Source organism: Fundulus heteroclitus, chromosome 16 (genome assembly GCF_011125445.2).
Source record: "Fundulus heteroclitus isolate FHET01 chromosome 16, MU-UCD_Fhet_4.1, whole genome shotgun sequence".
Lineage (NCBI taxonomy): Eukaryota > Metazoa > Chordata > Actinopteri > Cyprinodontiformes > Fundulidae > Fundulus > Fundulus heteroclitus.
Window position 1 is genome coordinate 2613177 of NC_046376.1, and position 20908 is coordinate 2634084.

Here is a 20908-nt window from a genome sequence, read left to right on the forward strand (position 1 = left end):
GATATTAATCGTTATCAAGGATGGAAGCACACTACACATTAATTAGAGAAAGATGCATCTTTGTCTTTGTAAATTTATTCAAAGGCGTGAAGCGTTTAAATGTCTCTGTCAACGCAGTCAGGAAGCAGAGCGAGAGGCTAAAGGCACACAAGACCTTTATACAGTCTGGGTTAACACAGGAAGTGGAAGTAGACTTCATCTGAGAACAGCGCAGCCACTGGTACAATCCACTTCTTATCTAACTCCTCACTGAGTCCTTGGTAAAGAAAACATAATAAAAAACATAATAAACATAAAAAATAAAAAACATAATAATAATTCTGTAAGCATGAGAGCTTCTTTCACACGGGAAAGTTATGCAGCTGCATCTAAACAATATATAATCAGAGTCGCATACATCAATAACATTTTCCAAAACACTCCCCCAGAGAAAGCCGCCCTGTTTCTGCAGATCGTTTGGCACATCAACACAGACTCCTACGGATCTGGCCACTTTATGCACTAATTGCCTTGCAGCTACAGATGAGTCTTTGTTCGTGTTATCACCTCCTCACAGAACCAGAAACAAAGTCAAGCTGGCACCGCACCCATGTGATCTTCCTCTCTGTGGTTATTTGGTCTGAAAGCTGGTACTTAAAAATAACTGTCGCTTCTCAGCCACCGCCTCCAGCATCTGTGCAGCACTTTCCCCAAAGTCACAGTGCAGACTGTTTGGCCTAAGTCCAGCGGGCCTGATGGGCGTCTGGGCCGTAACTGAAAGTGTTTTGTGACCGACGCAGCAAACGTGATCTCGTCTGCAAGACGTCTCCAAGTTCGTCATTCAGTTTGCGTTACGCACAAAGCAGTTAATAGTAAAGACATCTTGTGATCGAAGCATGAAGTGGGATCAGCCCGTGTGCGATGTTTTCCAGGCGACATGAGAAAGAAGCAGCGTGGGCTTCTCCTCAGCCACTCATGACTCCACTAACAGCTGATGAGTTCACTGTCAGAGCAGGAACACTCCTTCTTGCTCCTTTCCATCAAGCCATAATGGAGCTGTCTGAGAAGAGTTTCAGGGTCAAAATTCTCCACGATGCACTGGAGCGTAACGGCGAGTGGCAGACGCCGCGTTGTTCACCGTGTCGACCCAATGAGGTTCCTCCTAATGAAGCGGTGGGCTGAGGATGGACCGTAGCTTCTTCACAGCAGCTGCCACCCACTTCCTGCTGTTATTCAGCTTTAGCAGTTTATTTATTTGGTTGCTAATCATGTACCGATTAGTAAAAGATGACGAAAACTAAAACGTTTAAATTTTTCGGATAACCGGTGGCAGCCGCTGGATGAAGGCAAGGCAAGGCAAATATATTTATATAGCACAATTCAGTACAGGGACAATGCAAAGTGCTTTACATGATTAAAATATAGCAACTTAAAACATAATAAAAGCAAGTACGAATAAAATGTAGATAGAAATTAGAACAAATAAGTGGTGATTCAGTTAACTAGAACAGTTGAAGGCAATCCTAAACAAATGTGTTTTTAACCTTGATTTAAAGGAACTCAGGCTTTCCGCACCTTTACAATTTTCTGGAAGTTTGTTCCAGATAAGTGGAGCATAGGAACTAAATGCTGCTTCTCCTTGTTTAGTTCTGGTTCTGGTTCTGCAGAGCAGGCTGGAGCCAGAAGACCTGAGTGGTCTGGAGGGTTGATGCCCTGATAACAAGTCTGTGATGGATTTAGGTGCTAATTCAGGGATTTATAGACTAACAGAAGGATTTTAAAGTCTATTCTCTGAGATACAGGGAGCCAGTGTAAGGACTTTAGTCAGCAGGCCCTCACCAGCGCCACAGCTGACGCCATCAGTGAGAGATTCCTGGCAGAGCGTAATCGCCCAGGATACTTTAAAATATTGAATAAAAAATAAAGATGTCCATCCAAAGCTCTTCTGTCTGTCCTTTACCACCAGCCTCATCAGATCCATGCCAGCAGATTTTCTCAAAAGCTGGAGAACTTCGCTCAAAAAAACAAAATCGCCTCAAAGCCAAGACTTTGGAAACACTTTTAGAATAAAAATCTTTAATAGAAAATCTCCTTTCATCAATGACTGGTCAATAAGCAACGCCACATCCACAAAACCTTCACTTTAAGTTTTACTTTATTTTCTGTGTATTTTGAATAAAAAGACAAAACAATACATGAAATACAATAATTTAATTGTATTTCATGCACAGTGGGTAGCACTGCTGCCTTGCAGGAAGAAGGTCCTGGGTTCAAATCCCTGGGTTTTTCTGCATGTTCTCCATGCGCATGCGTGGGTTCTCTCCGGGTTCTCTGGCTTCCACCCACAGTACTAAAATATCATTGTTAGGTTAATTGGCCTCTCTTCTCCTTAGGTGTGAGTGTGTGAGAATGGTTGTGTGTCTCTGTTGTCCTGTAATGGACTGGTTACCTGTCCAGGTGAACCCCGCCTCTCAACCACTGACAGCTGGAGATGGGCACCAGCGACCCTCGTGAGGGATAATCGTGTTAGAAAATGGATGGATGGCCTCATGAAATCAGTGTCAGATGTTTTCACTAAGCAGCCTGCAGTGGCGTCTTCACTCCAGCAGGTGTCAGTATAGAGCAACACTGAATGAGGCGCAGCGCTTCCACCCATCTCTACTGTTTCCACCTTTAAAGGCGCCTTCCTGGAAATAATCCAGAACCTTCTCTGTGAACCTGCCTGGTTCCTCGTCTTCATCTTCTTGTCGGTTATTCTCAGTGTCTCTGGTTCCAGCTGTTTTAATCGCTTGACACGTTGTGGGAGGTGTCGCTTGACACGTTGATTAAAAAAATTAATCTAATTAATTACATGCTCTGTAATTAATTAATCTAAATTAATCGCATATAATTTTTGCTGTGAAAGTATTTTAAATATTTAAATTCAAATGATTCAATTAATAATCAGCACTGGATACATTAAAGTTCAAAAACTCTTTTATTTACATTTCATGCCTTCAGACGTTTTAACATGTGGTTGTGGCATATGTGGCACACAGTAACGTAGGGGACACAATGAAAATAAATGAACACGCCCCTCAATATCAACACTTTACAACAGTAAAGTGACGTCAGCGCTACTTCTGGGTTACGCCGGTAGGCAAAGGCAGGACTGTTCTCGCCAAACATTGTGACAAAACGGTTGAATTAGAGCGTGCTTTTAGTTTATTTTTGGAATGTAAACAATACACAACGACTTGTTGTGCTCCTGGTTGCACACAGAGGCATCCCAAATCGTTGGATGTACGTTTCTTCCGTTTACCGAAGGATGAAGAAAGACGAAAGAAATGGATAATTTCAATGAAAAAGGACCAAGGCAGACAATCCCAATCGACTGTGGGAGCCATCATACTCCGACAGAATTTCCAGTCTACACTTCATCTCTGGTAAATACAACTTAATTTTGCACTGGTCATTGTTCTACTTAAATAATTAAAGCGGCAAGCGGCGTCGATCGGCCCTGCAGCCAAGCGCCGCTCCGGCCTATTGGCCACCAAAGAAAAGAGACACAAACATTTTTCACACCTCACTTAGTAACTCTAATATTTTAGTCTAAATATTTTAGCCTAAGTATTTTAGGCCAAAATATTACACTTTTTATTTGTTTTTCTTCAATCCCACGGTGATGTTTAGTAATTTCTGCCAAAGGCTGCAACATTTTGATTTAATTCATCTGAATGCAGTATTTGCAAGCCATACTCTGATTGGATGAAAAAAAACTGTCTGTGATTGGCTGAAAAGGCCGAGATAGAGCACAGCTGGTGTTGAGCGTGGAATGAGCAGGTGCGCGCGAGCAGAGATGGAACTCACCGCGAGGACAGTGGGTTGAGAAGAGTTTTTCAGACCGTGCCAGACCGGTTTTGAGCATTGAGAGTTGTCTCACTGCGCGCTTGGATTGTTCCTGCGCGCTCAAACAGAAGGCACGAATATCGCTACATAGTTGAGCGGCAGCGCTGTCTTCTTCTCTGTCCTCATGCTCCTCCCCTGTGACTCTTTGGCGCCCCCCAGGGGAGGCGCGCCTCACCTATTGAAAACCCCTGCCCTATATGACATTGATTAATCTGCGTTATTTTTTTCAATCCGTTATTTTTTTTAAATTAATTAATCAAAATTAACGTGTTATTTTGACAGCCCTAAATATATATATATATATATATATATATATATATATATATATATATATATATATATATATATATATATATATATATATATATATAATCTATTTTCTTTTTTTACCTTTGTGTTTGGTGATTATAAAAAACCACCTTATGTCAAAAGTTAAGAGATGACCCCTTGATTTATGACCCCCACCCGCTTCCGGAAGTCCCGCCCACTTCTGGTCCCTCCTTTCGGCAGACGTCTGGTGGAAGTGACACCACACACCCACACACACACACACACACACACACACACAAACACATTCCCGCCACCCAGGCTGCTCAACACACAAACATTACTTTTAATTATTTATTTAATTATTCTTTTATGTGTTTAATTATTCTTTTATGCATAACTAATCATGAGGGTCAGGAAATGTGTTTTTTTGTGGGGTTACCTATAACCAAACGTGTAATTTCAGTTGTATAAACCGTCAGGCTTATACTCTGCGTAAAGTTTGCAGGATAGGAAACTTTACTCTTTAGAATCAAAACTTGTCTCTTGACACTGAAGGGCTGTGGTTGATGGCAATAAACAGATTATACACATAAATGTGTGGCTCATACAGAACAACGGAAAAGAAAAAGGGGGAAATCTGCAAATAAAAAAACAAATACCATCTCCGTGCAAGTTCCCCTCTAAGCATTGGGCACTTAAAAGCATTTACTGACCCGCTCAGTAATTCTGCTGAGAACTAAATCCGTCTTCATACAGCCTTAGTCAATGTAAGCTTCAGGAGATCAGGTAGAGAGGAGTTTGTCAAACACTACCCCTAAGCGCTAGTTCGAGGCACCGACCCGCCCCGTCTCAATCAACATACTGTGCCCGGGAAATAAAGTATGATCAAAGCTTATTCAATCAGAGATGTTTAGAGACGGCAAGGTCGTTTTAAACCCAGCATGACACTTCCTTCCGTTTCTTAGATTCAAAAGGCTGGCTTCCACCCAGTTCCAGGTAGGTGTTTGAACACCAGCTCGGCCAATGAGACGAGCGCCAGCATGACGCAAGTTTTTCAATCAACATAGTCGATCATAGCTTATTCAATCAGGCGAGTTTTAGGACTTTTACGACATGCTAGCAAATGTGTTTTTTCTCCGGGTGCTTACAGTAAAATGTGTCTTTTTTTAATTTAATCCCTGTTTTTCTTTCAGGTTTCCTTGAAAATTAAGGAGTTGTTTGCTCATTTCATCTGTCAGAACACCCGAGAAACAGGCGTATCTGGTTTAAATAACTTTTATTTCATTTTAAACAGCATTTAAGAAAAGCTATTTAAGTTCAAGTTAAATTTTCTATTTGGGCTTGGACTAGAGCAGTCTAACACCGGTATATGCTCTGATTTAAACCACTCCATCTTTGCTCTACCAGTATGTTCAGGTTCTAGTCTCAAGTCTTTTGTCAGATTTTGATCAAGGATTGCACTGCATTTAGTTCAATCAAAGCCCCCTTTTTGACTCTGACCAGTTTCCCTGTATCTAGTAAATAAAGCATCCCCTTTGAATAAAAGAATAGAAACAACCAACACCACCTTACAACCTTTAGCCTGCAGTATGGATAAAATTCCATAATAATAAACAATAGTTTTTTTTTTATTAGTAATCCGCTGTTAGCAAAGTGCAGCGTTTTCGGGATACAAAATCTCTAAAACCATCATGTCTGATTATATTATGTACACGTCAACCAGCTGTTTGGGAGTCAGGGTAGAAAAAAGCCTACTCTTGTCAGGGTTCTCTGTGTTCCCGGGCTCTAACTCTGCTTCACAGGTGGTTGTAGTTGACTGGTGGGCGTGGCCCACACCTGCTGCTCGTCAGGAGCTTTCACCGCGGGCTTCTTAAGGAGTGCTCAGACAGATGGAAGACGCCAGAGTGTTAACCCAGTCGTGTTTGGACTTACTCACCTATCTTGGCGTCGTGCTCAATGAACCAGCTCATCAGAATTCCTGCCGCTCAGGTTTTGCTCTGGCATCTCCCCTCATACTCCCTTGGTGGTACCAAGCCGGGCGTGAGAACCCCCTTCCTGGATTTACCTGTTTCACCCACAACACTCCGGTTCTTCCATCTGCTCCTCCCGTGACCCGTCAGCCGTTTTCTGTGGTGCTCTCCGGATCCTTCGCCAGCATTACATCCGTCAGCCCTCCAGTCACTCAGCCACCTGTTCCCATCAACGAGTTACGATCACAAAGTCCCCTCGTCACTTACTCTCCCCGGATAGGTCTCCCCGACTAAACGGTAAGCGGCGCAGCTTCTGGTATTTTCCCCTGGTTCGATCCTCAGTAACATTATTCCCCTTTCTTCCCACAGTCGATCCAGCTCTGACATTCAGACCTCGCCTGTCTCACACACTGTGTGCTTTCCTGTTATTTTGAGCCTTTAATAAACATCTTAAATTTGTTTCTGCCTCCGTATGTATCTGCATGTGGGCCAAACACTTAAAAACCATGACAACTCTGTGCTATCATCAGGCCAGCTGACAGCTTTGCTAGGGTCTGGGACAACAGTCTTTTTGGGCCCCCCCGTACACCGTCGCCCACACACACACACACACACACACACACACACACTTCTTTCGGAGGACTGACATATGCAGCAACATCAACTACATGAAATTATTTATACAGTGATTTCTTGGCACCTTTAACAAAAAGCAGCTTTTGTACTAAGAAGATGTTTTTAATGAGGACCATGGCCCACTCCCCACTCCACTTTTGTTTAAAGTAAGCAATGTCACATCTATGCAGCACACCTGCAAACAGCAGTTGACCAAAGTGCATCACTGCATCACTCTTCCAGCAGGGTGTGACAGGTGGACGTTGTGGGAAGCATTTAAGGAGGCTGGAGTCACATGAATGACGTGAGAGAATTAGCTCACTCTGAGCAGTAACCTGGCTGAAACTTGTTCCTGATACTTCCTGACCTCTTGTTCCATGACTGATTCATGTCTTGTTCCCTCTTTAAGGTGTTTAACCGAGTCGGGATTCTGACATGGTTCCTGTCCTGCCAAAAGTGCCTTGGAAGAATCCAAGCTCTAGGTTTTAGCCGAGGTCCCGAGTGCCTTCCTGGAACTCCAGTTTGCACCAACTCTGAAAACATCAAAGATGTTCCAGATGCTCCACATAACTAGTGTCTGACTGTTCACCCTCCAACGTGCCATTCCACCTACAAACCACCTGCGTGCCACCTCACCGCTCTCTAGGCTTTTTACATTCGCTCAACCCCCAAGTGGGCCCCTGTCTACATCTACTGTATCTTCTTTGGTTCACACAGCAAGATTTTAAAATTTTCAGCCAATTTTCAAAGCCTGAGAGACACCACCCATAATCAATTGTTGCTATAACAGGTTTGCTTGTCACAGTGTGTGACTTCCGGTTAAACAGCAAGCACAACACAGCACTCTGAAACCGATTTCACTTGAACATTCAGATGTCATTCAGAAAATCTTGCAAAAACCTCTTAGGATCAAATATGAGTTCAAGGTAAATAAACATGGGCAACGCCATGCTCTGGAACAGCAGGTGGTGAGAAGTTGAGAAAAACATTACAAAAACAGTGGTTGGTTACAGGAGTGAGGACAGCGTGAATAGGGGCTGTACATTTTCTGCACTTTAAAAGGTGAGTTGTGTTCTGATTGGTTACATGTTACATTCAACTGTCTGTGTGCTCGTTTGTCCTAGGGGAACACCACAAACACTAGTATATCAGGACTTTCCAACATGTGAAATATCCCCGATTTGAGGTCAAAGTTGTCTCAGATAACTCAATCCAGCCATACTAATCGTAAACAGGTGTGTTTGAAGAACCCAGTTAGCCGGATCAAATCTTGAAAGTGTGATTTGATCTCTGATGTTTTAAGCAACGTATGAAGAACGGACCCCAGAGATCTGCCGGTTTCCTCTGGCTCTCTAATAAACTCATTTCCTGTTTGTATCCATGTCTGCATAAAGAGTCTTTACGGAACAGCAAAACCTGACGGAAATAGTACATAAGGATAAGAGATTTCCAAAAATTATATAGCATCTCGTGCTCAAAGGCCAGGGGAGATGTGTTTGAGACATTTAGATTATTCTATGCGCCAACATGTAGAGCTAGGATATTCCATACTAGAGTTGGTGCACTACATTCCTTTGGGCAGCAACAGCTAATGCTTGAGCACCTCGATTCATTGTATGTTGCAGAAAATTTTGATTTGTTGACCCAAGTGTCACAAAACGAGATGAATTAAAAGAACCTTTATTTAAGAGAACACACGTTGTGGGAGGCGTCGCTTGACACGTTGTGGGAGGCGTCGCTTGACACGTTGTGGGAGGCGTCGCTTGACACGTTGTGGGAGGCGTCGCTTCACACGTTGTGGGAGGCGTCGCTTCACACGTTGTGGGAGGCGTCGCTTCACACGTTGTGGGAGGCGTCGCTTCACACGTTGTGGGAGGCGTCGCTTCACACGTTGTGGGAGGCGTCGCTTCACACGTTGTGGGAGGCGTCGCTTCACACGTTGTGGGAGGCGTCGCTTCACACGTTGTGGGAGGCGTCGCTTCACACGTTGTGGGAGGCGTCGCTTCACACGTTGTGGGAGGCGTCGCTTCACACGTCTAATTCCACTTCATTTGTTTCCAGTTGCACTTAAGGAACAAGTTATTTATATTCACATACCTTTTAGTCTTATAAATTTCCATGGAATGAAAAGCTTGGCAGAATTGAACAAATTACCTTCTTTTGAAGTTCCCAGCAACCTGGAATCCACTGACTGGAGTAAAGCAACTTTTCTCATTAGAGGAATCTCATTTTGGAACAAGGCTGAAACAAACGTCAGTTTAGCCAGATGTAAGCTTATTTAACAATTTGCATATACAAACCCTTTTAGCTTACAGTTTCCAGTCCCTTTTGGTTCATAGTGTATTCCTCCATTATGATCAACAGGTAAACAAGACCCTGAAATGAATAGCACATGTTTCTCATAGCATCTTTTCACAACTATAGCAGCTTCCTTCCAGGATCACAAATTGACTACTGAATCACCCATATTTTTTAAATATACACAAAAAAATTAAAAACAAAGAAACTACACAAACCTTTAAGCCACAAGGCGACTGCACAAAAACCCAGAAGCCAAATTCCTCCCATAGTTCCTGCCACAACTGAATGGTCAACCAGCACCTGAGGCTTAAATAGAGCTCTCTGCAGGCGCTACAGCTGCGGCTCATCAGCTCCTAATTGTTTTGTTTATCTCAGACAACCAAAGTCCTACTGAGTATTTACTGAGATCAAGGCAATTTTTTCCATGAACATAGTGTAGGTTTTTATTGATTTTTTTATGTTTTTCTTACCATGTTTTTCTCAGCAATTCTAATTAAAGAACATTGTGGGTTTATAGACAATTCTCATCCAATAACAAGCCAAAGAAATGGAAATACAATGAAAAAATCTTTCATTTGACCAGTAAGAGCTTCTATCTTAGTTCATCTAAATTGTAATTTTTTTTTCCCTTGGGGAAAACTCTTCTCCTGTGATTTTGTTCATTCTCTCCATAATGGCATTTTCACAGTATTAACATTTCAACTAAGGAAAGTTATGCTGAGTCTTAATCTCTGAACTTTATTTTCCATATTAAGAACCGTACTGATTAATATTGCAACCTCGTCAGCAAGAGGTTAGGAGGCATCATTTTAATTTTTATTATCCTCTCAGTATTTTCTTTTCTTTAATATTAAATGCATCTTGCAAAGAACTGCAATTTGTAGATTTTGGCATATAAGCTTTTGCTTATGAACTTTTTTAGTTGACTTTTTTATTGCTGTTGTGTATCTGTTATGGAAATATGTATTTTGTGACTGTAAAAATAAACTCAAACAAACAAACGAAGATGAATGTAATATTCCAATGTCTTTGTCTTTTGATCGTGGCCCCATATTGCTAGTTAATGCTGTTCAAATTAATTTGACTTGGAATCACAAATAAGTCAGTTAGAAAAATCTATCCAACATCTTTCCATCCATTGTCTCTTATTTCCCAAGGTTAGTTTGACAGATTAGAAAACCCCTACGATGGACATACAGACATCCCTCGCTCTAGGAACTATACCAAGCTCTTTCTGTGGAATCCCAAGGGGGTTTCATGTTAACAGGGATATTTAGAATCCTGCAGCTTCCCTGAGGTTACTTTCCAGAGGGATGTACCTGAAGCTTAGGATCAGAGACTACAGTCATTTAAATAATTTCTGTTGAGAGGACCAGTTGCTCTGCTCTCATATTCTTCCTATGAACAGCCTGCCTTTAAAACTGATCCTGGCCACCCTCCCCTGCAAAGCAATGCAATTCATGGCAGTCATGTTTAATGAATTTATATTTGCAGCAGTCAACATTAGAGAGGAAGAGTCAGTTAACTCCCTGTGAGCTATAGACCTGTGCCCGTATTCAAAAAGATTCCTAAATATATTTCTTAGAATTTTACCTCGGTAAGTCAAAAGTTATTCACAAAGCATCTCAGGCCTTAACAGAGCTCCTACAGTGAATTTTTTTTTAGAGTAATCAGGAGTGCCCGTATTCATAAAGATTCCCAAGACTAAAAGTAGCTTTTAATGACATAATTTCAGGCAAAATCTTAGAATTTCCCGAATTCTTAGAATTTTACTTTGGTAAGATAAAAGTTATTCACAAAGCATCTCAGGCCTTATGAGAGCTCCTAAATTGAAAAAATGTAGTGAGGAGGACTTTTAACGAGTCTGACAAAGTGGGTGAGAACACCATTTGCCTCAGTTCATATAATTGTAGGTAACATTCTTGTTTTAATTTAGCCATATTTTATTTAGTTTATAGTCTGCAAACGTATCCTATCCCAGGTTTGTGTATGTTTTGCATTTCTACAGATTATTTACTACAACATCTTGGTTTAAATCAATTCACAGTTCCAGTTTGTATTTATTGTTTGATCATTTAACTTGTGCATTTTATTTTGGTGAACTTACCTTAGTGTTACCTCACTTCCTGTAATTATAGCTTCCTGTTAGAGCTGAGGTCACAGGAAGGGACCAGATGAAGAGGGGGAAAAAACAACTATTTAAATTTGATGCAGTCAAATTTAGGCATTGGGTAAAATCTTTCTGTGTGGATTTAATTTTACATTGTTATAGCCAAACTCATGAAGACATAAAGATGTTGCTAAAGTGCATTGAAAGAAACAATAGTGAGTTCAAGCAGGAACTGTTTTAGGGGTACGTGTTTATGGAAGAGTCCATTGGAGGCTGTTTTGTCTGCCTGGAAAGGGTATTTAAGTGCACCAGTCCCTCCTGCAGCAAAACAGCCAACCCCACAACATGAAGCTGCCACTCCTGTATATCAAAGTTTGGATGTTATTCTCAGGCTTGAAAGCTTCCCAGGCACAAGACCTGCAACCCCTCTATAACCATCAAAAATGGGCAAGACATTGAAAGTGTTCACCAGTATAAATATCTTGGGTCTATTATAGACGACAAATTAACTTTTAACAGCAACACAGACATGCTGTGTAAGAAAGGGCAGCAGCGCTTATACTGCCTCAGAAAGCTAGCCAGGTTTTAGGTTGACAAGACTCTGATGACCATGTTCTACAGATCCTTTATCCAGATAGAGTCCATACTCACTTTCTGGTTTGCTCTTAACGTAAAAAATAGAAAATGACATATCCAAGATTATTAAGGTATGTAGTAAAATCACAGGCCTGCGTCCAACAGAAAAACATGACTGAAATATACAAAGAGCAGGTAATTAGGAGGGCTGAGTCCATCTTGGATAATTACACCCATCCCCTACACAACCAATTTCAGTTTCTACCCTCTGGTTCCCGTTTTAAATATCCACCAGCCCGGACAAATAGATACAACATTCCTTTCTTCCCTCTGCAGTCCAGCTGCTAAAAGCTATCAGGAAAAGCAGATAGTCACACGTTGCATACATATAGGCCTTCGTTTTATTCATTCTCTGCGCTGCACATATTTATATATATTTATTCACCTTACTTTTATATTTTATGTGTTTCTTGTGTTTTTATGTGTAAAGTGTGAATGTTTATTACTACTGCACAAAAATTGCCCATATTGGGACAAATAAAGTTACTACTACTACCTTCTTTCTCCAAATATAACAATGGTCTTAATGTTCAATTTTAGTTACATCAGACCATGTCTCCAAAAATTATTTTCCCTGTCCCTGTGTGCATTTTATAACTGTAATTTGGCTTTTTTGTATTTCTTTTGGAGTAATGGCTTCTTCCAGTCAGAGTAGCCTTTCAGCCTGTTATGCTATTATGATGTGACAAACTGCAACTCCCAGCATGCAACACAGTTGATACGGCCGCCCCGATATAAACCTTGTCTGGTCACCCTGGAGACTGACTATAAAAGACGAAGATGACCCATTCTCCTTCTTCTTTTCTGGCAGTTTGCCTTGTTGAGAAGATCTTTAGCTGTCTGTCACATTGGGCCCCCAACATGGCATGTGATTAGATTAGTCCGAGCTTTGTCAAATCACTTTTCCCCTGCATCCAATATGGGAGGTCTTGACTTTAATCCATCCATCTGTAACAGAGTTACAAATGTACTTTTTTAAAAATTATTTCTAATTAATTTTATATTGAGAATTTGTGAATTTTATCTTATTCAGTTATGTTTATTTGTTGTTTTGTTGTTTTTTGCCTGCGGGGGTCACCTTTCTGCACTCTGCCTTGTTTGTGTCTCCTGGGCTTCCGTAGTTCATTCCAGCCCTCGTAGCTCCTCCGCCTCCCCCTTTTCCCTCACAGCGTTGTTGCGCGCTGCTGTGGGTAAGTCAGAGGGAAGTTCGCTGCTACGATATATGCTTGTTTTACTGTATGGATGTTGTTTATGTTAGAGGTCTCTACCATATGTCGGTTATTATTGTTTGTTGGTGTGTTGTTTTGCACTTTTGATCGTCATTGGGTTTTTTTTATGAACCGTTTATTGTAATTTCTTTTTTATAATTTGGCGCGAACAGCCGTTGTTAGTCCAACAAAGCTCGATTGAACATTGTTTTTATTTTAATTTTTAGGGCTGGAATGCAGGGAAACTGAATTGAAGAGGAGGTTAATTTGTTTTTACTCTTCTTTCCCAGGTATGTGTTTTTATCCTAAGTTATACTTTTTTTATCTTTGTTTATTTAACTCTGTCCCACCGTGTTGTGTTGTTGTGGTCATTAGGTGGCGTTTTTCTCCTCTTGGTTTTAGTTTATAAATTTTGTGAAGAGATTTCTTTCTTTTGTTGACTTTTGTATCTGAGAAGAAAAAAAGTTGGTACACAGCATTGTTGCGCGCTGCTGCGGGGCTGGAATGCAGGGAAACTGAATTGAAGAGGAGGTTAATTTGTTTTTACTCTTCTTTTCCAGAATAAAAGCTTTCATTGAAACCTGGTCGAATGTCGTCATTGATGTCACCCATTACTTAAGTTTTAATATGCTACAAACTTCAGTTAAAGCTGTTCAATCCTGTAAAAATAAACATAAATCCATGTTCATGAAACATAAAGACAATGCCTCTTCTTGGATTTGGGCAAATCTTAGATATACAATGGTCTTGACTTCCGGCAGCGGCTACGCATACAGCTCCGACCAACTCTCAGACATTTTTCATAAAAAATGCCGCCAAACTCACTAGAAATCTCTCATCTACCCAGCTGATTAGTACTTGACCGCCAGTGCCTGTTAGAGTTACAGTCATGTAGTTATTTTGGACTTTTAACTACTACTACGCTCAACTGTTTACGTGGCTGCGGCGCACTACGGGCACCAGTCCCGGGGGCCTATGAGGCAGCGGAATCAAGCAGCTCATGCCGGTGGAGAGCGGTGTAGCCGGCCGAAGAAGTGCGGCTGCCGCGGAGGCTTAGTAGCTAAGCTAAAGGATAACCCCCATAGATCACCGCTACCATCCATTCTGCTCTCCAACGTCCGCTCACTGGACAACAAAATAGACCATTTACAACTCGAGCTCTCTGCAAAGAGGGAGTTTATGAACTGCTGTACTCTCATCCTGATCGAGACATGGCTCACATCATCAATCCCGGACAACGCCGTTAGCCTGGAGGGGATAGCTACTTGCCGCGCCAACAGAAATAAACAACTCAGCGGTAAGACCCGAGGAGGTGGACTCTGCGTTTACATCAATAACAACTGGTGTAAAAATGCTAGATTAATCACAAGTCTTTACTCTATGGACATCGAGCTCATGATTATTAGCTGCAGACCTTTTTATCTGCCTTGACAGTTCACTGTTGTTATTATCACAGCGGTTTACGTTTCTCCCAGCGCAAACACAAAAGAGGCTATGAGTGTCCTCTATTGGACAATCTCTGAGATGCAATCTGCACACACAGAGGGGGTTTTCATCATTGCTGGGGATTTTAACCAGGCAAATATGAAAACTGTTCTCCCTCATTTCTACCAACAGGTGAATTTTGCAACTCGGGGAGAGAACACTCTAGACTTAGTTCACACAAACATAAAAGGTGCATTCAGAGCAGTCCCCCGCCCCCACCTGGGCTCTTCAGACCACCTTTCTGTGATGCTTATTCCTGCATACAGGCCCCTGCTGATCAGAGCTAGACCTACAGTGAGGCAGGTGAGGGTGTGGACTGAGGGAGCCATGGAGGCGCTCCAGGACTGTTTTGAGTGCTCTGACTGGGACATGTTCAAAGCTGCAGCAACTTATGAGGACATTGATGAGTACTCCATGACTGTGTCAGCCTACATCAACAAATGCATTGAGGACGTCAGCACCACAAAGACCATCGTCACCCGAGCCAACCAACGACCCTGGATTACTGTGGAGGTCCGTCAAGCGCTAAAAATACGGAACTCAGTCTTCAAGTCTGGTGACAAGGAGGCACTCAGGACAGCAAGAGCCAACCTAAACTGTGCCATCAGGCTAGCGAAGCGGAACCACAGTCAGAAAATCCAGGAGCTTTTCCATGAAGCCAGCAAAACCAGCATGTGGAAAGGCATCCGGGTGATCACTGAATACAACATTCCCCCCCCCGGTGGGTGAAGTTGATGCTGACTTTCTTAACGGACTAAACCACTTCTTTGGGAGGTTTGAGGCACTAAACAGCACTCCAGCAGTGAAGGCTGTTTCCCATCAGGAAGAGGAGGTCCTCTGCCTTGACACAGCGGACGTGTGGAAGACACTGAGGAGAGTCAACCCGCGGAAGGCCCCAGGTCCCGACAACATACCTGGGCGGGTGCTCAAGGAGTGTGCAGGTCAGCTGGCTGGTGTTCTTGCAGACATTTCTAACACCTCACTAGAGCAAGCCACAGTGCCAGCATGTTTCAAGTCTGCCTCCATCATTCCGGTGCCGAAGAAACCTCAAGTCACCTGTTTCAACGACTACCGGCCTGTTGCACTGACTCCCATCACCATGAATTGCTTTGAAAGGCTGGTAATGGAACACATTGTCTCCAGTCTCCCCCCAACAATCGACCCATTCCAGTTTGCCTACCGACGGAACCGCTCCATTGAGGACGCCATCTCCTGGAGGTGTGTCAGACTCAAGTGGACTGCCACTGTAGGGCGCCTGGGGAGCAGTCGGGGGTTGAGGGTCTTGCTCAGGGACCCTGAGAGCAGGCAGTTGGGATCGAACCGGCTACTTGCATCCTTCTCAGAGTGCAAGCTTGCTGCTCTAACCTCTCGGCCAGCACTCCCCCAAGAGGAGAGGAGGTGGAGCAGCTGGTGGGCTGGTGCAGAGACAACAGCCTGATCCTGAACGTGGAGAAGACGAAGGAGATCATCGTCGACTTCAGGAAGAATTGGCCGCACCATGCTCCACTGCTCATCAACAGCTCAGCCGTGGAGGTGGTCAGCAGCACCAAGTTCCTGGGGGTGCACATCACGGACAACCTCACCTGGTCTGTGAACACCACGTCACTGGTGAAGAGGGCACAGAAGCGACTGTACTTCCTACGGAGGATGAGGAGAGCCCACCTGCCCCCGCCCATCCTCACGACCTTCTACAGGAGCACCATAGAGAGCATTCTGACCAGCTGTCTCACTGTGTGGGGTGGAGGCTGCAATGCATCCGACTGGAAGAATGTGAGGAGAGTGGTGAGGACAGCAGAAGAGATCATTGTGGCTCGTCTTCCCTCCATTAAGGACATCTCATCTCAGCGCTGTGTGTCCTGAGCCCGTAACATCATCAGGGACCCCTCACCCCCCACCATGGACTGTTCTCCCTGCTGCCTTCTGGGAAGAGGTTCCACAGCATCCGCTGCAGGTCCACCAGGTTCTGCAAAAGCTTTTTCCCTGTTGCCATCAGACTGTTGAACTGCTGAACTTTAAACTGGACTCTGCACCACATTTGCATATTTGCACATTTGCACCACTGCACCTCTATCTAGCATTACAAATGCTGCCAAACTGATAGTTTTTATTTGCATTCATGCACAAATGCCCTTTGCACAAATTCTGCACATACAAATGGTTTTAAAAATACTCACCTGTACACTGTGATCGCACACTGTCTCTCCTGCATTGTTTACATTTCAATTGTTTTCTTTTAAATCACTGCTGCACCTTATACTGTAATTTACTGTAATTTACAAGCTGTATGCAACGAAATTTTGTTCTGTACGCACTCTGTGCATACAAAATGACAATAAAGTCATCAAAGTCTAAGTCTAAAGTCTAAGTCTAAGATGCTTCCCCTGGAGAATTAGCCTCCAACGTAAGCAGGTTCTAACAAGTCATCAACTCAGGACCTTCTATAGCGAGAGTCTGTCCTCCCCTATGGTATCAATTTCTGGTTCTTAAGCTGCAAACTGCTGGAGAGAAATCAGTGGAGAAAGATTGTCAATACTTACAGAGAGGTAATTTTTTTCTCCGCTCTCCATTCTCCTGGAGATCAACCATTAACAGTGTGTTCACAAAACCATCTACATTATTAATGACCTTCAGCATCGCTCCCATGGTCGGTTTGTTACCCCTACCCTTTAGAGAAAGATGCAACAGAATTTGAATGGTTTCTTTTTCTGTTTTTGGCTTGAAATTTGACTATCTTGACTTATTTTTATAAGTCATATTTAATATTATCAGTCTTATTTAATATTTCAGAAAGGCCATCCATCCATCCATCTTCTAGACCCGCTTATGTCATGTTCCTGACAAAATAAAAATCTCCTGCAGGTAATAATCACAGAAACCAAAGGAAAGTTTGAAAGGTTTATTGGTAAATCTGCACAGTGAGATGATTCTTCTTGCTTTAGATCAAGAATCCAGGACGGCACTAGGGGAGAGGTTAGTGTGTTACTGTCTGAAACTGAAATGGGTCTAGAATTTGTTGTAAAAGAAGTGGAGATGATTTCTTACTGGTGCAGAGGTGGTGAACTTATCAGCAGAGGCTGAGGTTGGCAGCAGATTGGTTGAAGTAGTTATTGTCTCTTTCTGTCCTTCTCTTCAAGGTGGAGGTTTGGGCGATGGAGAGTGCACCAGGAGGTGAGTGACCAATAAGTTACAGATGAGCCCTTGTGCCAGGAGGGTGGCCAGAGGAGTGGTGTGGAAATTCTTAGGAAGAGTTGTTCAAACAGACTAAGAGAAAAAGAAAACAATTAGTTGGAGTCCAATAACTGTTAAATGACAAAGGGAACATATTTTTGGTAAGGAGAGAGTGCCAGTATAAGTGTAAGAACCCCAGGAATCTTAGACACAAAGAGGAAAAGAGCCTGATTACCTCATGTGTGAGGACAACAACCTGGCATCTGCCTCCAGAAACTTGGTCCTATTTCATGGGGGAGGAAAGTAAGTTTCTACCTGAAACTGAAATTGGTGGAGAATGTGTTTTATAACTTTGTGATTGTCTACCTTTGTCCTTCTTGAAGTTTTTGATTGGTGAAACCAACTTTGGAGGATGTACAGGCAGGAGTGCGGTCAGAGAACCAGTGTGGAGGTTTTTAAGGAGATTTCTCAGAACAGACGCAGAAAATGGAAGTCAGTACTTTAGAATCAATGATCTGAGCATTGAAAAGGAAAACAGATTTATATTAATGAGATACAGCAAAAGGAAATGTAACAACTCAGGAATCTTGGTTACACAGATTCTTAGTTACACAGATTCACAGAGATTTTGATTACCACTTGTCAATCTGAAGACTCCTTTGGGAAACCCAGTCCTATTTAAGATGAAACATAGGTGGGTTAGTATCCGAAAGGAAAATTGGTTTGTAGAAGGAGGGGAGACAGTGTCGTACTGGTGAAGAGGAAGTGAGGATATCCACTGAGGCGGAGCTTGGTCAGGAGATTGGTGGAGTTAATGATTGTCTCCTTCAGTCCTTCTTTTCCAAGTGGAAGTTGTGGATTGGCTAAATGTTGGAGGGTGGACTGGCAGGTGGTGAGAGAGTGATGAGTTATCGAGGAGCACTTGGGCAAGGAGAGCAGACAGAGGAGCGATGTAGAGGTTCTTAAGGAGAGTTCTGAAAAAAGACACAGGGAATGAATAACGACATGTTGGAATCCAATGTCTGACAATCGACAATAAAAACAGATTTCTCAAGGGAGGGACAGCAACAAGAAATGTAAGAATTCAAGAAGTCCATGACACACAGAAGAGTAGTGTCTGATTACCACTTGTGTGAGCAGAACATCTGAAGTCTCCCTCAGGAAACCCGGTTCTATTTAAGGTGAGACATAGGTGGGTTAGTATCTGAACTGAAATGGATTGAGAACAGGTTGTAGAAGGAGGGGAGACAGTGTCGTACTGGTGAAGAGGAAGTGAGGATATCCACTGAGGCTGAGTTTGGTCAGGAGATTGGTGGAGTTAATTATTGTCTCCTTCGGTCCTTCTTTGCCTAGTGGAAGTTGTGGATCGGCAAAATGTTGGAGGGTGCACTGGCAGGTGGTGAGAGAGTGATGAGTTATCGAGGAGCACTTGAGCCAGGAGAGCAGAGAGAGGATTGGTGTAGAGGTTCTTAAGGAGAGTTCTGAAAAAGACACAGGAAATGAATAACAATACATTGGAATCCAATGTCTGAGAATCGACAAAGACAAACAGATTTCTCTAAGGGAGGGACAGCAACAAGAATTGCAAGATTTCAAGAAGTCCATGATACACAGAAGAGTAGCGTCTGATTACCACTTGTGTGAGCAGAACATCTGAAGTCTCCCTCAGGAAACTCGGTCCTATTTAAGGTGAGACACAGGTGGGTTAGTATCTGAAATAGAAATGGGTTGAGAATGTGGTGTACAAGAAGGGGTGATGGTTTCTTACTGGTGCAGAAGAGGGGAGGATATCCTTAGAGAATGAAGTTGGCAGGAGATTGGTGGAGTGAATGATTCTTATCAGTATCCTGGAGGAGAGGTAATGGGATTAGTAATGGGACTTGTGTGAGCAGGACAATATGGTGTCTGCCTCAGGAAACCTGCTCCTCTTTAAAGGGAAGCATTGGAGGGCTACTATCTGAAACTGAAATGGGTTGAGAACAGGTTGTAGAAGGATGGGAGACAGTGTCGTACTGGTGCAGAGGAGGTGAGGATATCCACTGAGGCCTAGGTTGGCTGCAGATTGGTGATAAGTGGAGTTACTGATTGTGTCCTTTTGTCCGTCTTTTCACGGTAAGAATTGTAGATCGGACAGGCAGGTGAATGAACAATGAGTTATAATGGAGCACTTATGCCTGGAAGGCGGCCAGAGGAATAGTGTGTAGAGTCTTTTGGAGAGTTCTTAGAACAGACAGAAGGAATGAGAAACAGTACGTTGGAGTCCATTATCTGAGCATTTACAAAGATAAATTTATGTTAGGGAGAAACAGCAAAAGGAAATGCAAGAACTTCATCAGTCTTAGCTACACAGAAAAAGAGATTTTGATTACCAGTTGTGTGAGCAGAACATCTGAAGTCTCCCTCAGGAAACCCGAGTCCTATTTAAGGTGAGACATTGGTGGGTTAGTATCTTAAACTGAAATGGGTTGAGAACAGGTTGTAGAAGGAGGGGAGACAGTGTCATACTAGTGCAGAGGAGGTGAGGATATCCACTGAGGCTGAGGTTGGTCAGGAGATTGGTGGAGTTAATCATTGTCTCCTTCGGTCCTTCTTTTTCTAGTGGACGTTGTGGATCGGCAAAATGTTGGAGGGTGGACTGGCAGGTGGTGAGAGAGTGATGAGTTATCGAGGAGCCCTTGAGCCAGGAGAGCAGACAGAGGAGCGGTGTAGAGGTTCTTAAGGAGAGTTCTGAAAAAAGACACATAACAAAAACAATACGTTGGAATCCAATGTCTGAGAATTGACAAAGACAAACAGATTTCTCTAAGGGAGGGACAGCAACAAGAAATGTAAGATTTCAAGAAGTCCATGATACACAGAAGAGTAGTGTCTGATTACCACTTGTGTGAGCAGAACATCTGAAGTCTCCCTCAGGAAACTCGGTCCTACTTAAGGTGAGACATAGGTGGGTTAGTATCTGAAACTGAAATGGGTTGAGAAGAGGTTGTAGAAGGAGGGGAGACAGTGTCGTACTGGTGCAGAGGAAGTCAGGATATCCACTGAGGCTGAGTTTGGTCAGGAGATTGGTGGAGTTAATGATTGTCTCCTTCGGTCCTTCTTTTCCTAGTGGACGTTGTGGATCGGCAAAATGTTGGAGGGTGGACTGGCAGGTGGTGAGAGAGTGATGAGTTATCGAGGAGCCCTTGAGCCAGGAGAGCAGACAGAGGAGCGGTGTAGAGGTTCTTAAGGAGAGTTCTGAAAAAAGACACAGAGGATGAATAACAATACGTTGGAATCCA

General features: G+C 42.9%; 2 long non-coding RNA genes across 2 annotated transcripts in view; both read right to left on the minus strand.

The window, feature by feature from the left end:
• Nucleotides 1-8647: 8647 nt before the first annotated feature.
• On the minus strand, nucleotides 8648-9345 carry LOC118566410. Its single transcript, XR_004932989.1, has 4 exons — nucleotides 9239-9345; nucleotides 9036-9098; nucleotides 8877-8963; nucleotides 8648-8788 (listed from the first exon to the last, which is right to left on the minus strand). It is a non-coding gene; the product is annotated as an uncharacterized LOC118566410 (long non-coding RNA).
• An 8234-nt stretch (nucleotides 9346-17579) lies between these two features.
• Nucleotides 17580-20908, minus strand: part of LOC118566277 — a 67492-nt gene continuing 64163 nt past the window's right edge. The window contains exons 7-15 of the long non-coding RNA XR_004932918.1: nucleotides 20643-20864; nucleotides 20508-20554; nucleotides 18890-19111; nucleotides 18756-18802; nucleotides 18383-18604; nucleotides 18267-18304; nucleotides 17997-18145; nucleotides 17866-17913; nucleotides 17580-17723 (exon numbers count right to left, since the gene is read on the minus strand). This is a non-coding gene — a long non-coding RNA (uncharacterized LOC118566277). The remainder of the gene's footprint in view (nucleotides 17724-17865; nucleotides 17914-17996; nucleotides 18146-18266; nucleotides 18305-18382; nucleotides 18605-18755; nucleotides 18803-18889; nucleotides 19112-20507; nucleotides 20555-20642; nucleotides 20865-20908) is intronic.